Genomic DNA, 26,252 nt, shown 5'->3' with positions numbered 1-26,252 from the left:
TAACTACTATTATCCCGAAGAATAAATACATGTCTACCTACACAACAAAAGTATCTATACAAAGAAACAAGAAAGTATCCATACGGAACTAAATGTTAAGCTCACTGAACAAATTGACGATCGACTACAGAGCATTAATAACACACTTCTACACAAGAACAAAAAAGCAGCCCCTTTACTGGTTTAGCGGATAGTGCGCTCGCCTTTGATGCACACAGTCCTGGGTTCAATTCCTAGAGGGTCTAATATTTAATTTAGTTTTAACTGTACTGTTTGAGTGTTCATTGACCAGTCAGTCAGTCAGTAATACTACTACTACTACTACTAATAATAATAATAATAATATATGCAGTAGACTCAAAAGTATCCGGCTCGCGACTATCCGGACTAGTTTTCTTTTATCGTAATTAAATGAGGAAGGCAAGGCTTTGCATTGGCAATATTGCCAAGGCATTGGAAGCGGGCGTCTGCTACGATCCTCCTACGTGTCGTGTGCAAAATACAAGTTGTGACAGGAAAAGAGCAGCATTCTGCTCCTTCGTTCATTGTTTCGTCAGTGTGTAACGGACCGCAATACAGTACGCTTACCGCTGTTTCTGATTATATGTGTACAGTACTGTATTCGTAAATTTTTCTTGGAGTATGCTTAATGTTTTTTCATGTGTACTACAGTGAAGATTTGAAAATGGGTAATAAACGAAATAAGTTGTAGTGGCTATGGAGGAGAAATTATTGGTAGGGCAAAGAAATGAGTTCATAGAACTCCGGTTTATCCGGCACTTTTGTTATCCAGCCTGTCCTTCCGCCACGTAAGTCGGATACTCGGGAGTCTACTGTATAATACTTCTTCCATGTTGCTCACCAACATGTAGTTGAGGAAATGAAAACTCAACATTACAAACAAATGAAAACTCAAGACCCATACCACCAGTCTACTAAGGTAAACGCACCGGATTTCGACAGGTTAAGGACCTTTTTCAGAATCAATTGCCTATTGTGGCCATAATATTGGTCGGTGTTGGCCCATTTTTTTCCTTGAAATGTACAATCTCTACTAATACTAAAAGTCACTTCGAGGCTCAAATGTTAATGTTAAATTTTTTTATGAAACTGGAACTCGCCAATGACACCCGAATTCGGCACACTTCACCTGGTTTCGACAGTTGCGGTATCTGAATTCGACACCTTCAATTATATACATGTAAAACATTAAGTAGACATTTTTAGTAATAGTAATCACTTTTCAGCTTCAAATATTGTTTTATTATTATGGAGAAATTATCAGAGGGTAAAAGAACACAACTTAAATTTTCTGAACTGAGTAGTTACTTCGATGATCCTCAATTCGACATGCTCGAACCTGATTTCGACATTCCATATCGCACTGAGGTTACAACTACCGGAGAATTATGCAACAAATAGCTTTATGAAAGACTTTGAACATACTTGTACGTTTAGATATTCAGTTAAAATTATATTTGCACTACTGACCATGAATTCGACAATCTTGTCGAAATCCGGTTCACACAAATAAAGGCTCGTGGTTTCGACAATCCCCCGTTCATGTTACATCAAAACCTTTGTCCTCACAGAAGAAAACAAAACGCAATGATTGAAACTCCTTTACAACATTAAAGTACCACTATTTGCTTGAAGCAAACCTAACTTTAATAAAAGTCTTATGAAAATAACCTGCCGTCTTATGATTTTCTTAAGATTATGTGTTTTTCTCGAAGAGTGTATCACAATGTACTTCTTTTCCCCATGCGTATGACTCATCTACTGTAACCGCACTTTTGACAGGAGAAAAGACACTCCCATAATGTTGCCACTTCTATTCACGATCACAGGGATGACATCTTACGCTTATTACACAACATTTAAGCACAGGTATGTCGAATTCGGGTGCCTGTCGAATTCAGGCGTGTTTACCTTAATACATATATTTCTGACGGGATCATACCAAAGAATCTAATACAACAGCTGGAGATTCTCATGACAGAGAACATGGCTGGCGAATTAGTAACAACACTAACATTTCATACCTGATACATTAAGAAAAACAAATACAGGCTTTTGGCAAATGGCCACATTGCACAGTGCGGCAGAATTGAAAATTCCTGGTCAGAAATAAAAGAAATTGGAAATTCAAGGAAACGTAAATAGTCAGTGCATTATATACTGGAATAATTTGGCATTATAGAAAGTGCTACTATTTTTTTCATAGGTTTAAAGTTCGTCCATTTTTAGAACCTATTTTACGTAGTTTTGATCACAAACTTTTAATTTCAAATCGTCCGAAGTAATATAAATGTGCAAAATAATTCCATTCGGTAGAAAGTACATCACAGTATGTAGTTTGTTACAACATACATTGTTTTCATCTTTATGCATATTGCATGCGTAACTATGACCTTAAAAGAAATACCTAATTTCTCTCAGTACAAATGACATTCGGAGGATTAAAAAAAAAAAAGTATCACTTAATTCCACGGTGGCAGTACTCTGGAAGACAAAGCAAGATGTGTTGGATATGGCATATAAAGATAAAATGCCGATACACACCGGTTTGCAAGTTACGAGATAAAACGTCTTGAAAGTCGCCCTGCGAACATTGATGCTGTCGCGCTACGAGTCAGCACCTATTTTCATTTACATTGCAAGACTGACTATCTAACAATTATAATCGAAAACCACAGGTCTACAGAATGTATTTTATGCATTGTTTTCCCTCTTGGAAGCCATCCGACAATAAGAAACAACTATAACGTGAAGCGGACAAAGTGTACGGGACCCCCTGATTATATGATGTAATATGTACTGAATATGATACAGTTTTAAAATTGGTTACGTTAAAGTATAGCACTCAAAAGTCACCACATAATCAGGGCAAGAAATACAAATAGCACACAAATTAGTACTAACTACGCTGGACAGGAAGATTTCTATAGCTGTGACAGAAACAACGTCCACTTTGAGGTGTTAAGTGTGCTCGGCGTCATGGGGGCTGTGGATCAGAGGACGTTTGAATTTGGACTATCTATTCTCCACGCACGCATCAGGTTCATGGAGTTCATGGAGTGGAGTAGGTCAATGGAGGTCCTACAAGCTGGAGGTGAAGAAATGGAAAATCGCGAAATCCGACTAGGACAAAATAAACAAAAGAAAACTGACAATTCAGAAGTGCTTCCGGGAAGAACTGGGCTTGTGGGTGGACACACCAAAAGCATGTGGCTCAGGAAATATGAATGACATGAAATACATCACGTCGCTTTTCTCGTGATCCAGCGCGAACAAAAGAAGTAGATGAGGGACTCATCATACGGTTTGGGACTATTTTGCAAACTCTTCCTAATGGGTATGAAATCGACCACAATTTGTTCCACACTTACGCTGTCGAAACAGCTAAATTACATGTTTCTCTATATCCCTGGAATTACATGTCCATCACTGTACATAAAATTATGATCCATGACCCTTCTATCATATCAGCTGCTCTGCTCCCAATCGGCCGCTATCTGAGGTGACTCAGGAGTCGCGACATAAAGACATCAAGGAGACGGTGATGATAAGAAATGAATGAAATGGTGGAATTAAGAAAGTGGGAGGTAACGGGAGAACCCCAAGGAAACCCATTCACACTATGTTTGTTCACTTGGCGCGAGGTGGGATTGAACCGAGCAACTCATGCAGCAGAGGTGAACGCTCTACCACTGAGCCACCGCAGCCCTAAATATGTTATAAAAATTTCGTTTTCCAACACTAAAAATCAGGTTTACTAATATTTTTTATTATTTCATAACAAATAAATAAAAAAATGCGAAAAAAGATTCAAGGGTAATACTTTACAACGCTCGTATGGCTATTCTGGCATACATGGAGATTCCAATATCCTTGTGTTATATGTATTATTGGTATATTATTATGAAAGAGTAACAACCAGTGATGTACCATGTTACCCCCTCCCCTAATATAAGAATGAACCAATAATACAAATAATACAAGGATATGGAGTCTCCAGGCATGCATAAATTAATATTGGAAGTAACTCTTTGTAAACGCAAATGTATGCCAACGCTAACGCGCCTGCTCTTTACGGACGCACCCCCTCGCTGCCGCCCAGGACCCCTGCTGTGCTCCTACCTTGATTAGGTTAGAGAGAATTCCTGCTTTTCAGTGGCCACCTAGCTTAAGTTAAGTCTCCTTTTATGCACTGCAAATGTACCTCCAATAGAAGAATGAAACAAGAATACACATCATACAAGAATGTGGAATCTCCACGCATGCAGAAATTAATATTGAAAGTAACTCTTCGTAAACGCACATACTCACCGTCGCTAACGCGCCTGCTCCCTACGGACGCACACCCTCGCTGTCTCTTCCCCCCCCAGCTGCACATCTGCCCTGACTCGATTAGATAGCATTCGTGCTTTTCAGTGGCCACCTAACACAAGTTGATTTGTGGTTTTCAGTTAAATCTTGTTTTATGTACTGCGGTTCTTATGTCACATACTATAGTTATACTGTCCCCCTAAAGTCGATCTGGACCATTTATGCAAATCCTCTCTTAAGAAACACATTTTAAGGCAGTAAAAATGCATTTCCTCTTAAGAGAAGTTCATCTCTCATGAATATAAGTATCCTCTTGTTTGGCAACGTATTCTAATTTACATTACGCTACTTTATTCTACGCCAATGTACACTTCTCTATTCTCCGCTCTTTTACTCTATCTTGTTCTATAGTTTGCTATACAACTTTACTATACTCTATTACTTCTTAATCGTTCTATACTTTTCTACTTCAACATGTCCTATTTCTGGATGCCACTCTTACTGTACGCTAATTTTCTTCCCTCGTCTACGTTACTTTACTCATGTATATTCTACGCAACTTTATGCTATGCTAGTTTACCTTATTCTACGTTACAATAGGCCTACTCTATTATTCGATTGAACACATTTGGTAAAAGCGTCATATTTATTCTCATTTATCCAAAAAAGCATTTTCAATCTTAACTATATATAAAACTACATAAGCTGACATAAATTAAAGGGATACTTCCGGTTAGTTAAAATTTGAAATTTGGCACGATTGAAGCTTTCCGAGACTAACCGACAGGAAAATTGCCAAAAGTGAATATTTTTAATTTTTAGGGGGGCTAAATGAGGGATGAAGAATTTTTCCTTTTTTTTTTTTTTTTTTTTTTAAACCTATAATCTCATGTTTTAGGTACTTGGAATTGGAATACAAAATTCAAATTTGATATGCTTGTAGGTTTCCATTAGTGTTACTTAACTGAATCATTAGGAATAAAAATTTCCAACCGTAGAGTGGTTTTATGGGGAACTGAAAAATCTTTCCCATGTAATTTATATGGGACATCTTCTACACCCCAAAATGTTGTGGCATTTCCGGCAGGATTAGAATGATGAAATTTCTCATGATTGTAGCCTTCCGGGACTAACCTACAGGAAAATTGCCAAAAGTGAATATTTTTAATTTTTAGGGGGTCTAATTGAGGGATGAAGAATTTTTCCATGTTATTTAAATGGGCGTTTTTTTGGGATACAAAATCTTATCTTTTGGTTGTTGAAATAGGAAAAAAAAAAAACACTTGAAATTTTGTAGAATTGCGGATTTAAGAGGTGCGAGGCCGTAGGCCGAGTAAACGTGAGGATCAGGGGGCGAAGCCCCCAGCTGTACCAAATTCAGGAAATGTAATTAAAGAGCAAATGTACAAAATTCACTTTTGATGCAATGGCTGATACATAAGAGATGCGAGGCCGTAGGCCGAGCAAACGCGGAGGGGTGGGGGCGGTGCCCCCAGCTAGCCAAAGTCTAGTCTATATTATAAAATTGAAAGTGACTATGTTTGTGACTCAATCTCTTGAACCACCCGACCGATCTTGATCAAATTTTTAATGTATATGAGATTCGGGACTGGGATGATTTTTATCATTTCACTTTGAATGAGCAACGTAGGGGAGGGGATGGAGGGATATATATATATACAAAAATCAACAAATATAAAAATAAAAGTGACTATGTTCGTGAATTAATTACTTTTGAACCACTAGATCGATCTCAATCAAATTTTCAACATATATGAAGTTCAAACCTGGGAAGTTTTTTATCACTTCATTTTGACAGTAGAACTTAGGGGAGGGGAGGAGAAAAATCTATAAAAATAAATAAAACTTAATAACTCTTGAACCACCCGACCGATCTCGATCAAATTTTCAACATAGATAACGTTCTGGCCTGGAATGTTTTCTTCATTTCATTTTTACAGTGCATCGAAGAGGAGGGGGAGGGGAAGATATATATGTAAAAAAAAAAAGTAAAAATAAAAGTGACCGTCCTTGTGACTTCATCACGCTTAAACCATCCGACAGATCTTCAAAAAAAAATTCCAACATAGATGAGGTTCGGACCTGAGGTGGTTTTTATCATATCACTTTAAAGGTAGAACTTAGAGGAGGGGAAGGGAAGGGGAGAAATCTATAAAAATAAACGAAACTTAATAACTCTTGAGCCACCAGACCTATCTTGATCAAACTTTCAACATAGATAAGGTTCAGGCCTCGGATGTTGTTGTTATTTCAATTTTACGGTCGAACCTAGGGGAAGGGAAGGGGGGCATATGTAAAAAGAATAAAAATAAAAGTAACCGTCTTTGTGACGTCATCAGGCTTCAACCACAGGACCGATCTTAATCAAATTTTCAATATGGATGAAGTTCGAACCTGCGGTGGTTTTTATCATATTACTTTGAGGGTAGAAGTTAGGAAAGGAGGAGGGAAGGGGACAGAATTATAAAAATAAATAAAACTTAAAAACTCTTGAACCACCGGACCGATCTCGATCAAATTTCCAACCTAGACTAAGTTCGAACATGAGATGATTTTTGTCATATCACTTTGACGATGTAACTTAAAGGAGGGGAAAGACATTTAGAAATGATCAAAAATGACCGATATTAGTGTTGAATCTATAGCTTTTGAGGTCGCTGAGATGAACAATGACACTTCCGATGCAGTGTTCCCGCAACATGGGGTGGAGGGGGGATATATAAAAATCATCGAAAATGACCAATATCAAGGAACGTTTTAGTAACAGTGACCGATTAACGAAACATATTTCTATTTTTTTATTAATTTAACTCAGCGAAGCGGGTAACTGATGCTAGTCTATATATATACTAGGAATGCAATGGATGTACCCGATTGCAATGAAATGAGCTGAGCGAGCTTAAACTACGTAATCATTCCTGGCCATTATGCAATAATAAATGCCATTTTTAATTATTGACAAAAAAATCGCGTGAAAACTTTTTCCCCATGTTAAGTCTATGCAAGCGTTTTTCGGTGATTATTCCTCGATGGTACATCGGATTTTTGATTTCGACCTATGTTGTCACTCAGCACGACATACTCTATCAGCGTGCTAAGTTTTCTTGAGATCGGCCAAACGGTCTAGGAGGAAGCGTTTTTCGGTCATTATTTCTCGATGGTACATCGGATTTTTGATTTCGACCTATGTTGTCACTCAGCACGACATACTCTATCAGCGTGCTAAGTTTGGTTGAGATCGGCCAAACGGTCTATGAGGAAGCGTTTTTCGGTGATTATTCCTCGATGGTACATCGGATTTTTGATTTCGACCTATGTTGTCACTCAGCACGACATACTCTATCAGCGTGCTAAGTTTTCTTGAGATCGGCCAAACGGTGTAGAAGGAAGCGTTTTTCGGTCATTATTCCTCGATGGTACATCGGATTTTTGATTTCGACCTATGTTGTCACTCAGCACGACATACTCTATCAGCGTGCTAAGTTTGGTTGAGATCGGCCAAACGGTCTAGGAGGAAGCATTTTTCGGTCATTATTCTTCGATGGTACATCGGATTTTTGATTTCGACCTATGTTGTCACTCACCACGACATACTCTATCAGCGTGCTAATTTTGGTTGAGATCGGCCAAACGGTGTAGAAGGAAGCGTTTTTCGGTGATTATTCCTCGATGGTACATCGGATTTTTGATTTCGACCTATGTTGTCACTCAGCACGACATACTCTATCAGCGTGCTAATTTTGGTTGAGATCGGCCAAATGGTGTAGAAGGAAGCGTTTTTCGGTCATTATTCCTCGATGGTACATCGGATTTTTGATTTCGACCTATGTTGTCACTCAGCACGACATACTCTATCAGCGTGCTAATTTTGGTTGAGATCGGCCAAACGGTCTAGGAGGAAGCGTTTTTCGGTGATTATTCCTCGATGGTACATCGGATTTTTGATTTCGACCTATGTTGTCACTCAGCACGACATACTCTATCAGCGTGCTAAGTTTGGTTGAGATCGGCCAAACGGTCTAGGAGGAGTTCGCGGACAACCAAACGGCTAACCCAAGTATAAGAGCTTCGCTTCGCTCAGCTCAAAAATTGAAAATCACTATGTTTGTGACTAAATCTCCTGAACCGCCCGACCAATTTCGATGAAATTTGTAACATGGATGAGGTTTGAAGCTGGGCTGGTTTTAGGCAATTCACTTTGATGATACAACTGAGAGCTGGGGGAGGGGGTATAGAAAAATAAATAAAACTTAATAACTCCTGAACCACTCCACCGATCTTGATCAAATTTTTAACATAGATGAGGTTCAGACCTGGGATCGTTCTTATGATTTAAATTTGACGGAGCAACGTAGGGGAGGAAAAGGAGGGGGATATATATATAAAAAGCAATTTTGTAACACTCAAAGTGACTATTTTGGAAACTTAATAACTCTTGAACTATTCGACCGATCTCAATCAAATTTTCAAAATACAGGAGGTTCGGATCTGGAAACATTTGTAATTTCACTTTAACGGTAGATCCTAGGGGGTAGGGGGATGAGGAGGAGACGTATAAATAAAAACGAATAAAACCTAATAACTTTTGAACCACATAACTAATCTCGATCAAATTTTCAACATATATGAGAGTCGAGGCTAGGGTGTTTTTTATCGTTTCACTTTGACAAGCCAACCTAGGGGAGGGAGAGGGGAGAGATATATGTAAAAAAATAGATTAAAATGACTACCTTTGTGATGTCATCACTCTTGAACCACCCGACCGATCTCAATCAAATTTTAACATACATGAGTTAAGGGGGAGGGATTATTTTAGGCTATTCACTTTGACGATGGAACGTAGGGGAGGGGAGGGAGAGATAAATTTAAAAATGATTAAAAATGACCTATATTATTGTTAAATCCATAGTTTACGGGGTCGATGAAACAGTGACACTTCTGATGCTGTTTCAATCCAAGTTCAGTCCTGATAGTTGTGGAGGGGGATAAACATTTAAAAATGATCGAAAATGACTAATATTAGTGTCGAATCCAAAGTTTTAGGATTAGCTGATATCAACAATGACAATTCTGATGCCGCGTGTCGCAGCACGGAGGAGGAGAGGGGAGCTATATTAAGACATTCCTCATTTTGAGGTTTAAAAATAATAATATAGAAGTACACAGTTAACGGATCAACTCTAAGTTTCTAGAACAATATAGCAGAGTGAAAACATTTTTAAATAGAACTAACAGCACGTTTGTAGGTAACGCGGACGAATTTAGAAAAGTGAAAACAAAAAACAATTCCAGTTCCGTGAAATGAAAGTATTATAAAAACCGTAGACAATTCAGTCTAGGGGTGCAGAAGAATCTATCAACCTCCTAGTTACCACTCTTGCTTCGTAGAAAAGTGACATTGGGAAGGAGTTGTTCTGTTACTGATGGCAATGGACGTAAAGACACTGTAAGTACGCTCGCATAGAGCTCTGTTAGTGACTCTGGTGAAAAATACACATAGACAGTCCTGACATGTAAGACGAGAATGTGAACCCTTCAATTATCTTGTAAATATCATTCATTTAATAAGCTCTTTTGGTAATGGTTTATCTTATATGCACTTTGTTATATATTGTTGTAATAAATTAGTTTTCTTCATGTAATGCCTATAAAAGTGAATTTCTGACTCCATACTACCTGCCCTATGGCATTCAATCATATTTTTTAAAGATTTGTTATGGCTCCCCCCGAGGAATTTAAGCTCTCGTTGTTAAGACTGTCTTGTGTACATTTCACATACTTGTAAGGCAAGACTTTTATTTTCATATTTCGTTATACTTATATTTTCTGTTATGATATGCCTATAACTCGTAGACAAGCATCTTTCATACCTCTCACCATGAATTCCACTTCAGACAACAATATCAATAATACTTCTGGTACAGTTTCTATCATTCCCGACATATACGATCCAAGTACGCACCCATCCGCGGAATTATTTTTAAAGAATTTTCTCAAAATCGCATTAGTTAATAATTGGTCAGACTCAAAATGTGTGCAAATTTTTGAGAAATCCTTAGCTGGACCCGCTCATTTCTGGTTTTCCACCCAGAACCTTTCATCCCAACCTTGGGCAACCATCCAAACAAAATTCTTACGTCAGTTTGGTCAAGATCAGGTCCCCCGTTCCCGTATTCACCAATACCGCTCACGCGTTCAGCTCCCCAACGAACCTCTCTCTCATTATGTCTTTTCCAAAAAGCATTTAGCAGACCAAGCTTATACCCAGCTAGACTTTCAGGAATTTTTGTTAGAATGTGTTTCTAATATGTTACCTGAATATATTCGTTGGTTCGGGACACGCTCAATTCCTGACTATTCTACCCTCCTAGATGAAGTAACCTTACTGGAACGGACCAACCACCTTGTTCACAAACGGGAAAACGAAACAAAGACACATTCTACAACCGCGACCGATAACACAGCGCAGGCTATTTCCGAACTAACAGATCAAATATCTCAACTCCGTCTCCATGTTAATACTCTTTCAAATTCCCAATCCGCATCTGTCCATTTTACTCCCTCCCGTTCCCGTTCTCCAAGTCCTCATAACCGCTTCTACTCCTCCAAAACATCCCGACCTTCTTCCCCGAACCCGACTCACTCACCTTCCTCTTCCTTCCTCCCACATTCCCATTCCACCAATTCTCTCACAACCTATCAACACCGTTCTTCGCCGACTCCTCCACCTTTTCATTCCGCTGCTTCCACCTCTACCTCATGTGCACCTTGCACTATGCACTCCGCTCACCTCGCACATTCCCATCCCACCAACTCTCTCACAACCTCCTATCAACACTGCTCTTCACCGTCTCCTCCACATTTTCATTCCACTGCTTCCACCTCTACCCCATGTGCACCTTGCGCTATGCACTCCACTTCCCTCCCACATTCCCATACCACCAATCCCAGTACACCCTCCTGCACTAACTGTATCCCACAGCAACATCAATGCTGCCAACACGTTTCTTCAACCCCTTCCCATCCTTCTCATAACTCCACAAACCAACCTTCATCTACAAACAATACCAAACGGAAGAACCCCAAGAAACAGTGGCGCTCTAGTCAGAACAAACAACCTCCATCCCAGAATGTTTTTTCCACACAATCTACCCACATACCCATTCCTCCCTACCCGTTTTATCATCCTTTTTTCCAGTATCCCCCACCTCCGTTCCCTCCTTCTGTCCCTGGGACCACACTAAACACACCTAAGAATTCAAAAAACGGCCAAAATTAGCGCGGGAGTCACCTCACCGCGCGTTAACCACCCAATCTTCGCTTCCCCCTTCCTCTTCATCTCCCACAGCGACTAGCCAGGACTACCATACCCTTCCCTTGCAATTTAAAGGAAATTCTCCGTATATACGGGGCACTTACGCAAACAAAGAATTACTTTTTTGCCTCGATAGTGGTGCAGACGTAGGATTATTTCCATTTGAATTATTGGAACCGAATGCTCATACTTTCCATCTCCCGTCCCTTCTTCACGGTTTGTCAGACAAACCCGTCCAATTAAATCGCGCTACCATTCTCAAAATTAACTTTAATGGTCGTAATTACTCCATTCTTTTTCGGTTAGTTCCCTTCAAAAATTTCCCACCCCTTCTTTCATCACGTTTTTTGCAAGATCACCAATCAATTTTGGATTACTCACAAGGCACTTTGTCCTTGAAACATTTTGGAAAAATGCCACATACTGTAAAGGATAAAAACCCAGTTAGTATTAACATCTCGCATTTCTTTCAAAAACACTCCAAACCTCAGGTTGTATTTTTTGCGCGGCGCACTACCGTTATTCCCCCTCATTCTGTTAGATTCATACCACTGGCTACTAATGGTTATTTCCCTGATGCACAGTTTCGCCTACATACACCGATTTCTCGGAATTTAAGTAAATGTTATATGGCACATACTGTAGTCTCCACACAAAACCTTGTTCTCCCGTTAGCTAATCTCACAAACAAAAAGCAAACGATTCAGGCTCATAATCCGGTAGTTATAGGTTCTCTCTTTTCCCAACAAGACAATGACCACAATATCCTGACTGTTAGGCAAATATATTTTCCTACAGACGAAGATGCGGCACGCAACAAAGAAAAGCGTCTTAAAGAAATTGGTCATCTCATAGATATTAGTAAATTTAAGCTGTCTCCAGACATGAATGAGGAACAACAAGCTCAAATGCGGGAATTACTCTCCGAATATGCCTTTTTATTTCAATGGGCAAGTGACCATTTTACCAAGATAGATTCCTTTGTGGCAACATTAGATTTAGAAGACAAAACTCCATTTCAGTGTAACTCTTTTGTCATTCCGCACAAATTACGTCCCAAAGCGAGAGAGTTAGTTATACAACTTTTGAACCAAGGGATTTTTGAAAAGTCGGATTCCCCCTATAAAAACAACATCCTATTTGTTTTAAAACCGAATTCTGAATCTCTTAGAGCCGTATTTGATTTGAGGGTTCTAAATGGGAAATGCCGGACTTTAGCTTCTCCATTAGAGGACATACAGGACGTTATAGATTCGCTTAGTGATTCCACCTTTTTTTCGAGTTTCGATCTCCATTCCTCTTTTCATCAGTTATCCCTTCATCCTGATGATCGCCCTGCAACAGCCTTTAGTTTAAAGGGCCTCTCTTTGCCCTTCAATCATATGCAACTCACTTCAATTCCACAGGGTTTCAAAAATTCATCTATTTTATTACAACAGGTACTGCAAACTATCTTTCGAGATTTATATACCAATAACATCACTTCGTTCGTAGATGACATGTATATTCATGCTGATTCTTTTGATCACATGATGACAGTTTTACGCGCATTTTTTCATACAGCTGCAAAACATTCTTTGCTGTTCAATATCAATAAATCAGTATTTGGCGCTAGACGGATTAAATGCTTAGGTCATATTGTGGAAAATCATACAGTCAAACCTGATCCCGAGAAAACCGCTGCCCTCGCCAATGCACCCAAACCAACCACCATCAAAGGGTTAAAAAGTTGGTTGGCTTCGGCTAATTACTTTAGGAAATTTTTCCATCACATTTCTCTCATATTAGCCCCACTTTATGAAGCTATTTCGAATGGAAATCGCAAATTGATATGGACACCTGAAAGAGACCGTGCCTTCGACCAGATGAAGCACCTCCTCACTTCCCCACCAGTGCTTGCTTTGTACTCAACAAAGAACACAGAACATATTTTAATGTGCGATTCCTCAGCCCTAGGCGTTGGCGCCGTATTGTTACAAAAAGACCTTAGCTCTAATGTCATTCAGCCCGTCTGTTATGTTTCTTCCAGGCATCCAAAAACTGTCAACCCACTCCCGATTTTTCATCAGGAATTATATGCAATTTTCTTTTCGCTTAAGAAATTAGAAAAATACCTTCTGGGAAAACATTTTACTTTGATCACTGATAACATTTCCCTTCTTGCTATTAGGAAAACTGTTATCCCAAACGCAAAAATTCTCCGGTGGATCACTTATATCAACACTTTCACTTTTACAATCAAACACGTAAAAAGTCAGTCAAACGCAGTTGCCGACCTACTTAGCCGTTTTCCTCTGGACGTCTCACCAGACGCCATTGCCTTAGAACAGGATGATACTCCTGATGCCGTCCTCTTTACTAATACGACCGATACTGACCAGACCCACCCATCCTTGGAGGACACTCCTCCTACTGTTCTAACTACAATAGGTGACAACACCGACCTACCAAATCTCCAGCTTCAGGACCGTTTTTTTGGCAAAATTATTACGACTCTAAATACCAAAAATGAATCAGACCCGGCCTTTCAACGTCTCACGAAACAGTACGTTCTTAAGAACAACATCTTGTACAGAAAAATGTATCGTGCCTCGCAAACCCGTTTGCTTGTCTGTATTCCGGACGCGCTAAAACCTGCTTTATTTCAGGAATACCACGGTGAACTTACTCATGTAGGCTTTAACAAACTTTACTGGATGATACGTTATAAATATTACGTACCACGCTTGAAATCTTGGTTAGCGAGTGAACTCAAATCTTGCAAACAGTGTGCAATTTTCAAACGCAATTATTTGCCCAACAACCCCAACATACAACGTTTTCCCCGAGCTCCCCTATTTTCGGTTTATAGCTTGGACCTAGCAGGGAAATTCATAGCCAGTGACCCAGAGAAATACCAATATTTCTATGCCGCAACCGAACATTGCACAGGCTTTACCATTACACAACCCATCACTACCCCAAATACTGACAATTTCATTTCCTTCATTACTAATCAAATAATCATTCCCTTTGGTGTTCCTTCCTGTATTTATACTGACCGTCAGTCAAGCCACACTTCCACTTTATCCCTGAGCTTTCTCAAATCACTCAACATTACAGTTAAGTATGGATTACCATATCAGCACTTCACACTAGGAAAAGTTGAACAACGTTTGGGCACATTGCAAACTAGTCTTAAATTTCTGTGCCAATCTAACCAAAAACTCTGGCCAAAATATTTGCCTCACGCCACTTCCGCACTTAACAAGACTCCATTAACATCTTTAGGTGTCTCATCTCATGAATTGTTATATGGAGTACCTCCTCGCCTACCCATAGACAACTTGCTACATGTTGAGAAAGAACATCTAGATTTACAGGACCGCCTTTTGGCACTGAAAGACATGAGGGATTTAGTTGAATATAGGAAGCACCAAGCATTTCTTGACTTCAAGAAAAAAGTCGAATCAAGCAAACCGCCCACAGAGTTTATACCGGACTCTCAAGTTATGATTTTGGACACATCCACTCAGCCTGGTACTTGTAAACCACTGTCCAGAATTTATAAAGGACCTTATAGGCTCATATCAACTGTTTCTCCAAACGAAGTCCTCGTTGACATAGAGGGTAAACCCACCCTTATAGGAAAGACTCGTTTGAAACATTACGTACCACCAACAACACCTAATTCAGAGTTCGAAATGAAATATAAGCGTTTTTTGAAATCACCTAATTAAAGTTTAAGCTGGCAAAACTTCCGACTTTGTCTCTCGTTCTGCCATGACTCATATTTCAAAAGGAACTTTATTTTCAAATTCCCTGTTAGGTAGGCAACACACTTCACACAAATATTTCTCCCGTGCAATAATTTTCGGCCGTACAATGCATTCATATCTCACCTCCCAAATCCTGATTTCATATTGAGGCATTGGTTCACTGCCCGACATACCACCTTAACCTCTTATCCCTTTTCCCCTTTCTTCCCTTCCCGTACGTAACCCGCCACTTAAACAATAGCGACGCTGAATGTACTCAGCACACCTTTTCCTAAGCATGCAAGGAAAAGTACTTGTTTATATTCACTTATTTCCTTCTTGTATCTTAATTTTAAACAGCTGGTTCTGTTTAAACATTTGTGCGCACCTTAGGATACACGAATGAAATCTGTTGAATAATTTCATACAACTCACGCTCAATAGACATTGTTTATATCAGAATAGACACACCCACCCTTTACCATTTTCATAGCATCTTAATACAAAGCGACTAAAATTCCGTTTCTTTCGATTCAAATATACGGTTACGTCGTGACCCACCCCAACGAAATACTACTCCGCCACTATGTCCTTTCCTTTCCTACGACCCCTTTGCCTTCGGTACATCATAATCACTCACTAATTCAGCGTAACATACTGTTTATCTTTAAATTTAGGTGTTTACTTTATTTTCAACACACCAAAAAAAAAAAAAAAAGATTTCTAGGTAATACGTACCAAATTTCTTCTTCCGGACACTCACAACATCCTGTTCCAATATCACTTACACAAACACTACACTTTCACCCTTGAACCTTCCTTCTACTCGCACAAAAATTACGGTACAAATCACCAAGAAAACACTTTCGCACAGGTCATTTACCCTGAATTCTCTATGATGCAGTATGACCTACTTATGCTAGTGGACAAAACCGCCTCTCCATACCGTTACTCTTCTACCAAAATATTTTGTTTCTGTTGAGGACCACAACAAAAGAACTACACCAGATTATAGGGACTACCATAATAATAATAATAATAATAATAATAATTCACTCCTACTTCCATCCCTTTTCCTCCTTGCAGTTTATTGTATTGTCCCTCGTTCCACAAATTCCTGCCTTCGACTCCCGATTAGCCCCAATCACTTGCAATAATTATTGCCTCCTACACACAACTTGCACTATTTTCTGTCTGTCGCCGATTACATTTTTTTTTCACCCGTGACCTTTGTCAACAACAATTCTTGGGATGCATACCTGGTATCAGATATGTCTTATCATTATTTTTTCTTTTCACCTTTCTTTCCATTTTTTTCTCTTCTTTTCATATAATGAAATTTGAATATAAACAGCCTTGCCTACAACCTAACAGAGATATTCATGCACAAGCGTACTTTTATGTTTTTTGAGTTCCTTTCATTCACGTACTACTTCCTGGACCCGTGCTCCACCCGCCCTGGGACAGCCATTTCCAGAACCCAGAGGGATGCAGCCAGCAATGTCTCCAGAGATTTCCTGTTCCTGAGAGATGCAAACAGCCTTGTTCTTGAGAAATGCAGCCAGCAATGTCTCCAGAGATTTCCTGTTCCTGAGAGATACAAACAGCCCTGTTCTTGAGAAATGCAGCCAGCAATGTCTCCAGAGATTTCCTGTTCCTGAGAGATACAAACAGCCCTGTTCCTGACAAATGCAGCCAGCAATGTCTCCAGAGATTTCCTGTTCCTGAGAGATGCAAACAGCCCTGTTCCTGAGAAATGCAGCCAGAAATGTCTCCAGAGATTTCCTGTTTCCTGGGTATGCAAACAGCTCTGTTCTTGAGAAATGCAGCCAGCATGCCTCCAGAGAATACCTGTTCCTGAGAGATGCAAACAGTCTTGTTCCTGAGAAATGAAGCCAGCAATGTCTCCAGAGATTTCCTGTTCCTGAGAGATCCAAACAGCCCTGTCTCCAGACTTCTAGCTCCAGAGCGACGCAGCCAGCCCTGCTCCTAGTGCTCCGGTACGATATGCAACCAGCACTTCTCCACGGCATTCCAGTTTGCAGCCTTCTGCATTTTCACATGGACCTTCTTCGCATGTCAGTGTTTTTTTTTCTTCATCCCATGTGTTCACACCCTTTAGTGCTTTATTTCGAGGTTTAAAAGTCACTAGTTCATAAGAACAGATGACAGACATTTTTTTGAGCCGAGGATTAAGACATTCCTCATTTTGAGGTTTAAAAATAATAATATAGAAGTACACAGTTAACGGATCAACTCTAAGTTTCTAGAACAATATAGCAGAGTGAAAACATTTTTAAATAGAACTAACAGCACGTTTGTAGGTAACGCGGACGAATTTAGAAAAGTGAAAACAAAAAACAATTCCAGTTCCGTGAAATGAAAGTATTATAAAAACCGTAGACAATTCAGTCTAGGGGTGCAGAAGAATCTATCAACCTCCTAGTTACCACTCTTGCTTCGTAGAAAAGTGACATTGGGAAGGAGTTGTTCTGTTACTGATGGCAATGGACGTAAAGACACTGTAAGTACGCTCGCATAGAGCTCTGTTAGTGACTCTGGTGAAAAATACACATAGACAGTCCTGACATGTAAGACGAGAATGTGAACCCTTCAATTATCTTGTAAATATCATTCATTTAATAAGCTCTTTTGGTAATGGTTTATCTTATATGCACTTTGTTATATATTGTTGTAATAAATTAGTTTTCTTCATGTAATGCCTATAAAAGTGAATTTCTGACTCCATACTACCTGCCCTATGGCATTCAATCATATTTTTTAAAGATTTGTTAATATATAATAATAATAATAATCGAAAATAACCAGTATTAGTGTCTAATCCATATTTTTCGGGACCATTCGGATGAACAGTGACATTTCCGATCCGGTTTAAATTCAAAATCAGTCCCTCCACTTGGGGGACGAAGAGAAATATTATATATATACAGGGTGGTAGGTAACTCCACCGACAAACTTTGGGAGGTGATTCCTTATATGAAATGAAAGAAAAAAGTTCTTATAAACATAGGCTGAAAAACGTCTCATTTCAGAGTTATGAACGCCGAAAAGTCGAAAAATCATGTTTCGAAACGCCCTGCCTTAGAAACTACAGGACCGATCCCAAGCGGTTTAAGGGATTACAAAGGAACTAGTATGCGCTCTATCTAAATATCCATGTTCTACCGTGGTCAGTTATCGGCGAAACGAACTGTAAAAAGAAAGTTGAGGTATAGGGATACTCCTTTAAGTACTAATAACGCGTTCGTTTCGCCGATAACGGAGGGTTCCTTTGTAATTCCTTGGGATCGGTTCTGTAGATTCTAAGGCAGAGCGTTTAGAAACGTGAAGTTTCGAATTTTTGGCGGTTCATAACTCTGAAAGGAAACTTTTTCGTCCCACGTTTATTAGAACTTTTTTTCTTTCATTTCATATAAGGAATCACCTCCCAACGTTTGTCCGTGGAGTTACCTACTACCCTATATATATGTACATATATATACCGGGTACACCATTTATAATGTCCCACCTTTATAACGAAGGAACCAAGAGAGAGAGAGAAGCGAAACTTTGCACAAAGAAGCTACAGGATTGGGGACATCTATCCGTATATTGGGTAACATCATCAGATGAACAGTGGTGCCAACCCAATATAAAGTTATGATTTTTTAAATAGAATGACCTAAGTTTAATTTCATAATTCGAATCAGCAGTGAAAGCAGAGACAAAAGAGATGACACTCGCAGATCAGTGTTGCATACTTTTCGAGAAATAACGTTAAACATGTGTCAAAAATAAACGCCTTTAACACACACAAGGAATGAAGTAGTAACTATTTGTACACATTAAATTAAATACTGGGAAGAACTCTTTAAACTGACTTCAAGTTTAGAAGGATCAGTTAAAGAGTGTTGCCACAACAGAAAAGAGAAAAGTTGAGATTAGAAATACTGCAATATTTTGGAAAAGGTCCCTAGTACAGTATGGTTTAAAATTCATAGAGCAAATAAGTAAGTCATAAGGAGCATTGTCACGTTTATTTGAGATCAATAAGTCAAGTACATACCGAGATATTCGGTAGTCTGTAAAAGCTGAGATTTTTGTGCTGTACAAGATGGTAACGCTGTTTCAAAATTCCCTTTTTTCCCTCTGCGTTGGAGAAATAATAAAGTAGTAATCTGTGACAGAAGTTATATTCTGTAACATGCCGAACTAAAGCAAAATATTTAAAATAAGGAAACAATATTTTTCTGTTTCATGAATTTTGTAATGTATGTTACGAATAATTGTTTCTTAATCATCTTAAACATATATTTCTTTAATTTCTTTCTCTTGAATACAAGTTAGAAAAGACAATAAAACGTATATATTAGTAGTTGCCAAATTTTAACTGAAAATACATACGCTAAGTTCTGTTAAATGGTAGCAAAATTTTTCAGATTATCCAATATTTATACGTACTGTCCAATTTTAGGGGAACATACACAACTTATTTTGCATTTCATTCACCACGAAATTAAGTACAAATAATTTACATTTTTTTTTAAAAAAAAAAAAAAGAAATGAGTTGCATTTATGGATTTATAGATGCCGATTCCCTTATGAGGACTCAAACGTTATGAGTAAAAATACAGCACATAGATATATGCCATAAAAGCTCTAGTGGAGCAAACACCAAACAACCTGTGTTAGGTGACCATTAAAAACATGAAATATATCTGATCGGTTAAGAAACGGAGAACCTGGTGGGTCCATTAATGGTTGGATCAGTAGTGTGCTTGCAAGTAAACGAGTACGGTGTACACACACACAAAAAAAAAAAAAAAAAAAAAAAAAAAGCAAGGAAGTGTTTAACCAAGTCAGGGCAGGGTGAAACTAGTGGAAACTCAAGGATTCTATAGGCACCTGGAACGTTAGCAAAGGTGGTTATGCTTGTAAACAAAATAGTGTAAACATACTGTGTACAGAATATTCCGTGGTTCTTCTGCAAATTATATGTGACATGGTATTCCTTAGCGCAGCGTAAGTTTCTTTATAAAGCCCCAAGTTTATGCCATTTAGGCTAAGGTGGACAGTGATTAAGGCAAGTGACTGATGATAGAAGAATTAATGGGATGAGAATGTGAGAGAAAGCGAGAGTACCCGACAACCCCATCGACACGATGTTATCCACCACAAACTTACTGGATCGGAAATCGTATCAGGGACCCCACGCACCAGAGGTAATTGCTCTGCCAGTGAGCAATTGTGCCCTCGCAGCTTATCTTTAAGAAGGCATAACCACACAATTTTACTATTATAATTCAATCAGTACCTTTTGCTTTTTGTACAGTGCTTCACAATATTTGAATACAGATTTATGATATACAGCAAAATGATATGTCTGCAAAGCGATTATTCTCGGAAAAATACGTACAAACCTCTGCATGGTGGTCAATAGAAACTATCATTTCATCTATTTGAACAAAACGAAGTTGAAAACTCACACGGGCTTTTGTCCGTATGGAGGAGGCATGTCAGCGACAGTGTGTATGCGCGTAAAGGAAGACAAGGGAGAGAAACAAGCACAATCCTGTGCTACGTGGTCATTATGATGTAACATATTCTTGGAGTTCAGGATAAATAAACGTGGGACTGTCCGTAGAAAACAAACACGTCACCACGTGAAAGTAAAACCGAAATGCTTATTTTCGCTTTGTGTTGACGCAAACCGTTACAAAATGAGAGGGTCCAGGTATAAGTACGAGGGTCATTTCAAAAGTCTTATAAACAGCCCATGCACGACCGTTTGAGTGGTATAGTTTACAGAAGCTATAGTTTATGTTTACAAGTGGAGCGCTACCACCACGATATCATGACAATTGCTATTCAAACTCGTATCATTGCCGAAACCCACTCGTTTTCACTACATTAACTGACGCGCCTGCTTCCTTCGCTCGCACCCCCTGACTGACGCTCGGGCCCCGGCTTCGTCCTGCCCTGACTGTTAGATAGCATTCGAAGTTTCAAGAGGCTACCTAACACAACTTGGTTTGCGTTTTTTGCACTATAGTTTTTATGCTATATATCCGGACCCCGTATTTGTATGCAAATCGTAAAAGAATTGTAGTTTATCATCAATTGCTTGTGATGGTTCTCTTGAGGGATTTTATTTATGCTATGTGAATAATTTTCATGTCGGTTAACGTAAATTATTTAGGAAACAGTGATAAATTATAATTTTTCAACAATTATTTCGAGTGGTACACCTAAAGTTAACCTGTACGATTAGACGATTCCTCATCAGTTGTGTTTTCACTTGTTTTGTTTTCACTTTTTCTCACCTGATGTCGCTTAAATCGAAATCTTACGAATTTTCTTTCCGAAATAGAGCGTGCTCTAAACAAGAGAAATCTCATAGGATCGTTCAGAACACAGGAAATGACATGCGATCTGATGCCATACACGTTGAGATTTTGACTCTAGGACAAATCGTAAGAGATTTCCTAGGATCTATCCTATAGTGTATAGCCCGCCTTAGGGGAGCCAGAATTTCTCAGGACATAAGTATACAAATCTTTTGTATCGAACGCAGCAGACAGCCAGGAACCAAAAATTTTTATCTTGCATCTTTGCAAGTGCATATGAAATTCACCAAAATCACGTACTAGCAAGAAAACGACACTAGAAAGCCAAGCCATGCCACTAACCGATTTTTTTTGGAAATGGTGTCACAGACCCACGACAGCGAATCAGAACCAAAAATTCAAATTTGACAAAGAGAAGAAAGAAGCGTCTTTTACTTATCTTTTTTTAAAAGAAAACTTCGGAAAACGCCTCAGCGGAAGAGTAACTCACTCCAAGATCGTCTTTCGTACCGAGAACATCTACATTATGCCACGTCATACCTAAATACTCGGGCGAACTTATATTTTTTTAAGTGCTTAATAAGATAAACATGGCAGGCTGAAACCGGGTTAGCTGCCGGCTGAGTACCCACATTTCCTCCATAACTACTTTCGTTAGCGATTTTTCTCTTGTAAATATTTAACAAGTTATTATGGTTATCGCTTTATTATCAGGATTTAATTGTGACGCTTCATTTTATTCGGTGAACTAAGTAAGTTTGGTGACTGTGAGCTACGTGCATCGAAAAAGTTTAGCACTATGCTAAAAGTGAAAAAGGAATATGCAAAAGTTTGTGGTGCTGTCGTGCTTAATAAAAACTGTGCTATTTTAAATGAAGATGTACGTGCCAATGGATAAACACTTGCAAGTACACCTATCGCTGCATCCCAACACCATGAAAATAGAGAGGGACATAGACACGAGTTCGAAGCCCGTCAACCGAGACAGATACCCTACCAGAAGGAGAGATAGACGCTCCAGGGAGACGAGGACTTCCTTTCCGGGATTTGAACCCAGGAAACTCAGCGGGAGACGCTACCGCAAGACTTGGAAATGGACACTAGGAACCACTGTGGTACTCCGGAAAGTAAAATGCAGTTTTCATATAAGTGTGGATATATAAGCGGAGGAGGAAAGTCTTCATAAGGTAGGATGAACAGTTTTAATATTTTCTTTATTGAAAAAAAAAAAACAGAGGCCAATTTCCGGGATTCGTTATCTTCTCCATACCTACATTTTTTAAAAGACTTCGGGACATTGTTTATCTATACGGAACTATCCGTAAATTCTAAGAACATTATTTTTTTAAAGATATAGAGACATAATCTAACCTTGATTGCATTTCTAAAATTAATTTATTTGCTTTAGAAATTATTTATTCAATTCTTAAATTACTACAATGAATTTTTGATTATTTTACTGATGAGATCCGCATACCTGGGTTAAATATCTAATTGTGCATTTATTTAAATTTGTCATTTGAAAAAATTAAAATTCTGGAAGGTATCATTGCCATCATTAATATGTAACTGAATATTTATCATATCAAGTGTTTTTTTTTAATATAAATTGCGCGTAAGATGTCTGCATATAGTATAACTTCAATCTTGATAAAATCATAATCTAACGTAAAGATATAGTTGTGCAGATTCTAATTTTTTTTTTTGTATAGGTTGTGCTAAGAAAATTGATGATAAGCATCAAGCAAGCTCGATATCATTTTATTGTCAATCGTGAATTATTATTATTATTAAAAGCAACCATTGCTAAGGAATTTACAAAGTCGTGCTATTCCAAGCGAGTTGACAAATAAGTGTATATCTTCTTATCACGAAATATATTAATAATTCGTAAAAATGTAAATAAGTTAAGACACTCGAGTAAAAATTGTTTTCAGAGGTACCTATCTGAGCAACGAGCGCAGATGGGGTCCATAGCTATGGAGAAACATTATTTTTAAAGAAGGAATCATTGAGATAATTAAAAGTGTCGACTATATCTTTTAATCAATTGGCCAATAATAGTATTTTATTGTTTGTGTATTATATTTGAGTATAATATCTGTGTGCAGTTAGTTTTTGTGTGATAATTTTTATGTCATTGCAATTTTTTCATTATTTATATAGTATGTGTATTAAACCTGTGTATTGATTGGGTCACATAAATCTTTTAATATTAAAGATAGCATACACTCACAAGAGTTAACTAGAGACAAGTGAACTATTTTTTCGCAAAACATTCTATCACTTCATACTTAATATATCTCCTCATAAGTCTTGCAAGCAACCAAAATTATTATTTCTTTCATTCATCAGTCCGATTATTAAATTTGTTCTCTTTTCTTTTTCAAAAAGGTATTAATTATAAGTGATTTACATAATAACTGTTCATGTTTAGGGGGGAAGTAGGGGGGAAACAAACAATCGCCTAACAAGTTAGGTTGCTAATTAATATTCGGTATAATAGAAATTTTCTTCTGTAAAAGTAGGTTATCAGTAATTATAAAGTTTGGAATATTGTCAATTCAATAAGCAGTATTAAATTGTTGTTTATTTTTTAAAATTGAATAACTTAAACATTGCGTTCTTCAGCTAAAAATGTGTTAAGAGTAATCAGAACACTTTGTAACAACAGTCGAAAATATGATTCATTCTCAGCAAATTCGATTTATCAATTTAATCGATTTCACATGTCATTTGCATTAGCTTTCTTGTATATTTTTGTAGAAAATGATCTTATTTCCCGTTAAATTTATTAAAAGTCTATTTAATGTTAGCACAAAAGCATTTCTGTGATTATCATTTCTAAAATATACCTGTTTCGTTAACCTGTACTTACATGTCTAAAAGAAGTTACGTCCGATTGCTCTATATTTGGAAGTCAAAGACTGTTACATTGACCATCAGATTTTTTTTTTATCAACTCATTTCTTTTTTTTTTAACTTTCAATTTTATTTTCCATTTTTTGTTGCTTTTAAACGATTTCTGCTCTATCCAAACCTTTTGGTGTTAAGTGATAGTCAGTGTAGCCAACTTGAGGAGAAACTCCAATAGCGAAAAATCTTTCAGCATTGCAGCTTGTGAGATCCAACCTTATAGTATTTGGATACGCTTGACAATTTAACTACGCACCTGTTTTCCTAGCGCCCTGGAGCCACCGTTATGGGGAAAACAGGATCGATTAAATTTAAGTCATCATTCTTTTTACATAGGAGTACTATTTTTTTTTTCAAATCAGAATTATTCAAAAACCGTACTTTGAACTTGGAGAACTGAAGTTCGAGCCCCGTGGAGTTAACTTCACTTCTCCAAAACAGTCAATCATTTGTCTTTCGACTATTTTTGGAATAGGCAAATGATTCATCACTCATCGACACCCTTACCCTTTGAGTAGAACGACAGGAATTCATTTTTTTATGCAGTATTGGAGTAATCCGTGATTGCATTAGTTATTCTTTCTATTAAACATTAAATACGCAAATCACAGTTAAGGAATCGTATTCCAAGATCAATACGTTTCAAATTCCTCTCTTTGGAAATTTGACGCCCGAGCACGTAACATTTGTTTATTCGAAATCTCACATTGTAATACTATTTGGCGATCCGAACCAGAGACTTTTTCTAAATTCTATTTACATTTACAAAATCTGGCGCAATCGGACTCGAACCCAAGCAGCCCCTGCGTCTCACAAAATTTGGGGGCCCAAACTGGGACATATATCTTTTTAAATTTTTATTTTTATTTATTTATTTATTTTTTTTTTTTTTTTAGAATAATGATCAAAAATGGCCGATATTAGTGTCTGATCCGTAGTTTTTAGGGTTGCTGAGATGACGAGTGACACTTCCGATCCCGTTTAAAACCAAATTCAGCCCCGCAATTTGGGAAAGGGGGAGATAAAATGATCGAAAATGACCAATATTAGTATCGAATTCATGGTTTTCGGAGTCGCCGAGATGATCAATGATCTTTCCGATGCCGTTTAAATCGATCTCATTAAGAACGAAAACAGCATATTTCAAGGGTACTAAACACATGAAAAACTTAGCTGTGCATTTAAATGTTCATTTCAACCCAGCGAAGCGGGTAATATATGCTAGTTCTTAATAACTGTTCAACTAGTTCTAATCTACACCCCCTAGAGATATAAAGAAGGATCAATAGATCTTGTTATTTATGTAACTCACTTCGTTTTCTCTATCTTGAATTTCCAACATGGAGGTAAATCAGTAGGAACAGTGCTGTACGACTTGGTTTGTGTGTGGTGAGAGAACAACAATAGATGAAAATGCACAGGCAATCGGCGGCAATGTGTGAAAAATATGCAGTGTCAAGTAAGCCCGTTTACAACTGGGTGAATGAGTACAAACAAGACTGCATATGAAAGGAAAAGGGAAAAAATCCGGAAGGAAAGTGGCAATGTCATCGCCAGTAAACATTCACGAGTGGAGCAACTTAT

The 26,252-nt window shown here is 38.1% G+C and overlaps 1 protein-coding gene across 7 annotated transcripts in view; it reads right to left on the bottom strand.

The window, feature by feature from the left end:
- LOC145674431 (coiled-coil domain-containing protein 174-like) overlaps positions 1-26,252 on the bottom strand; it is a 200,117-nt gene that overhangs the window by 80,504 nt on the left and 93,361 nt on the right. The window lies entirely within an intron of this gene.

This window comes from Thermobia domestica, chromosome 17 (genome assembly GCF_964235325.1).
Source record: "Thermobia domestica chromosome 17, izTheDome1.hap1.1, whole genome shotgun sequence".
Classification (NCBI taxonomy): Eukaryota; Metazoa; Arthropoda; class Insecta; order Zygentoma; family Lepismatidae; genus Thermobia; species Thermobia domestica.
The sequence above is the reverse complement of the archived record's forward strand: the minus strand, read 5'-3'. Positions and strand labels throughout refer to the sequence as shown.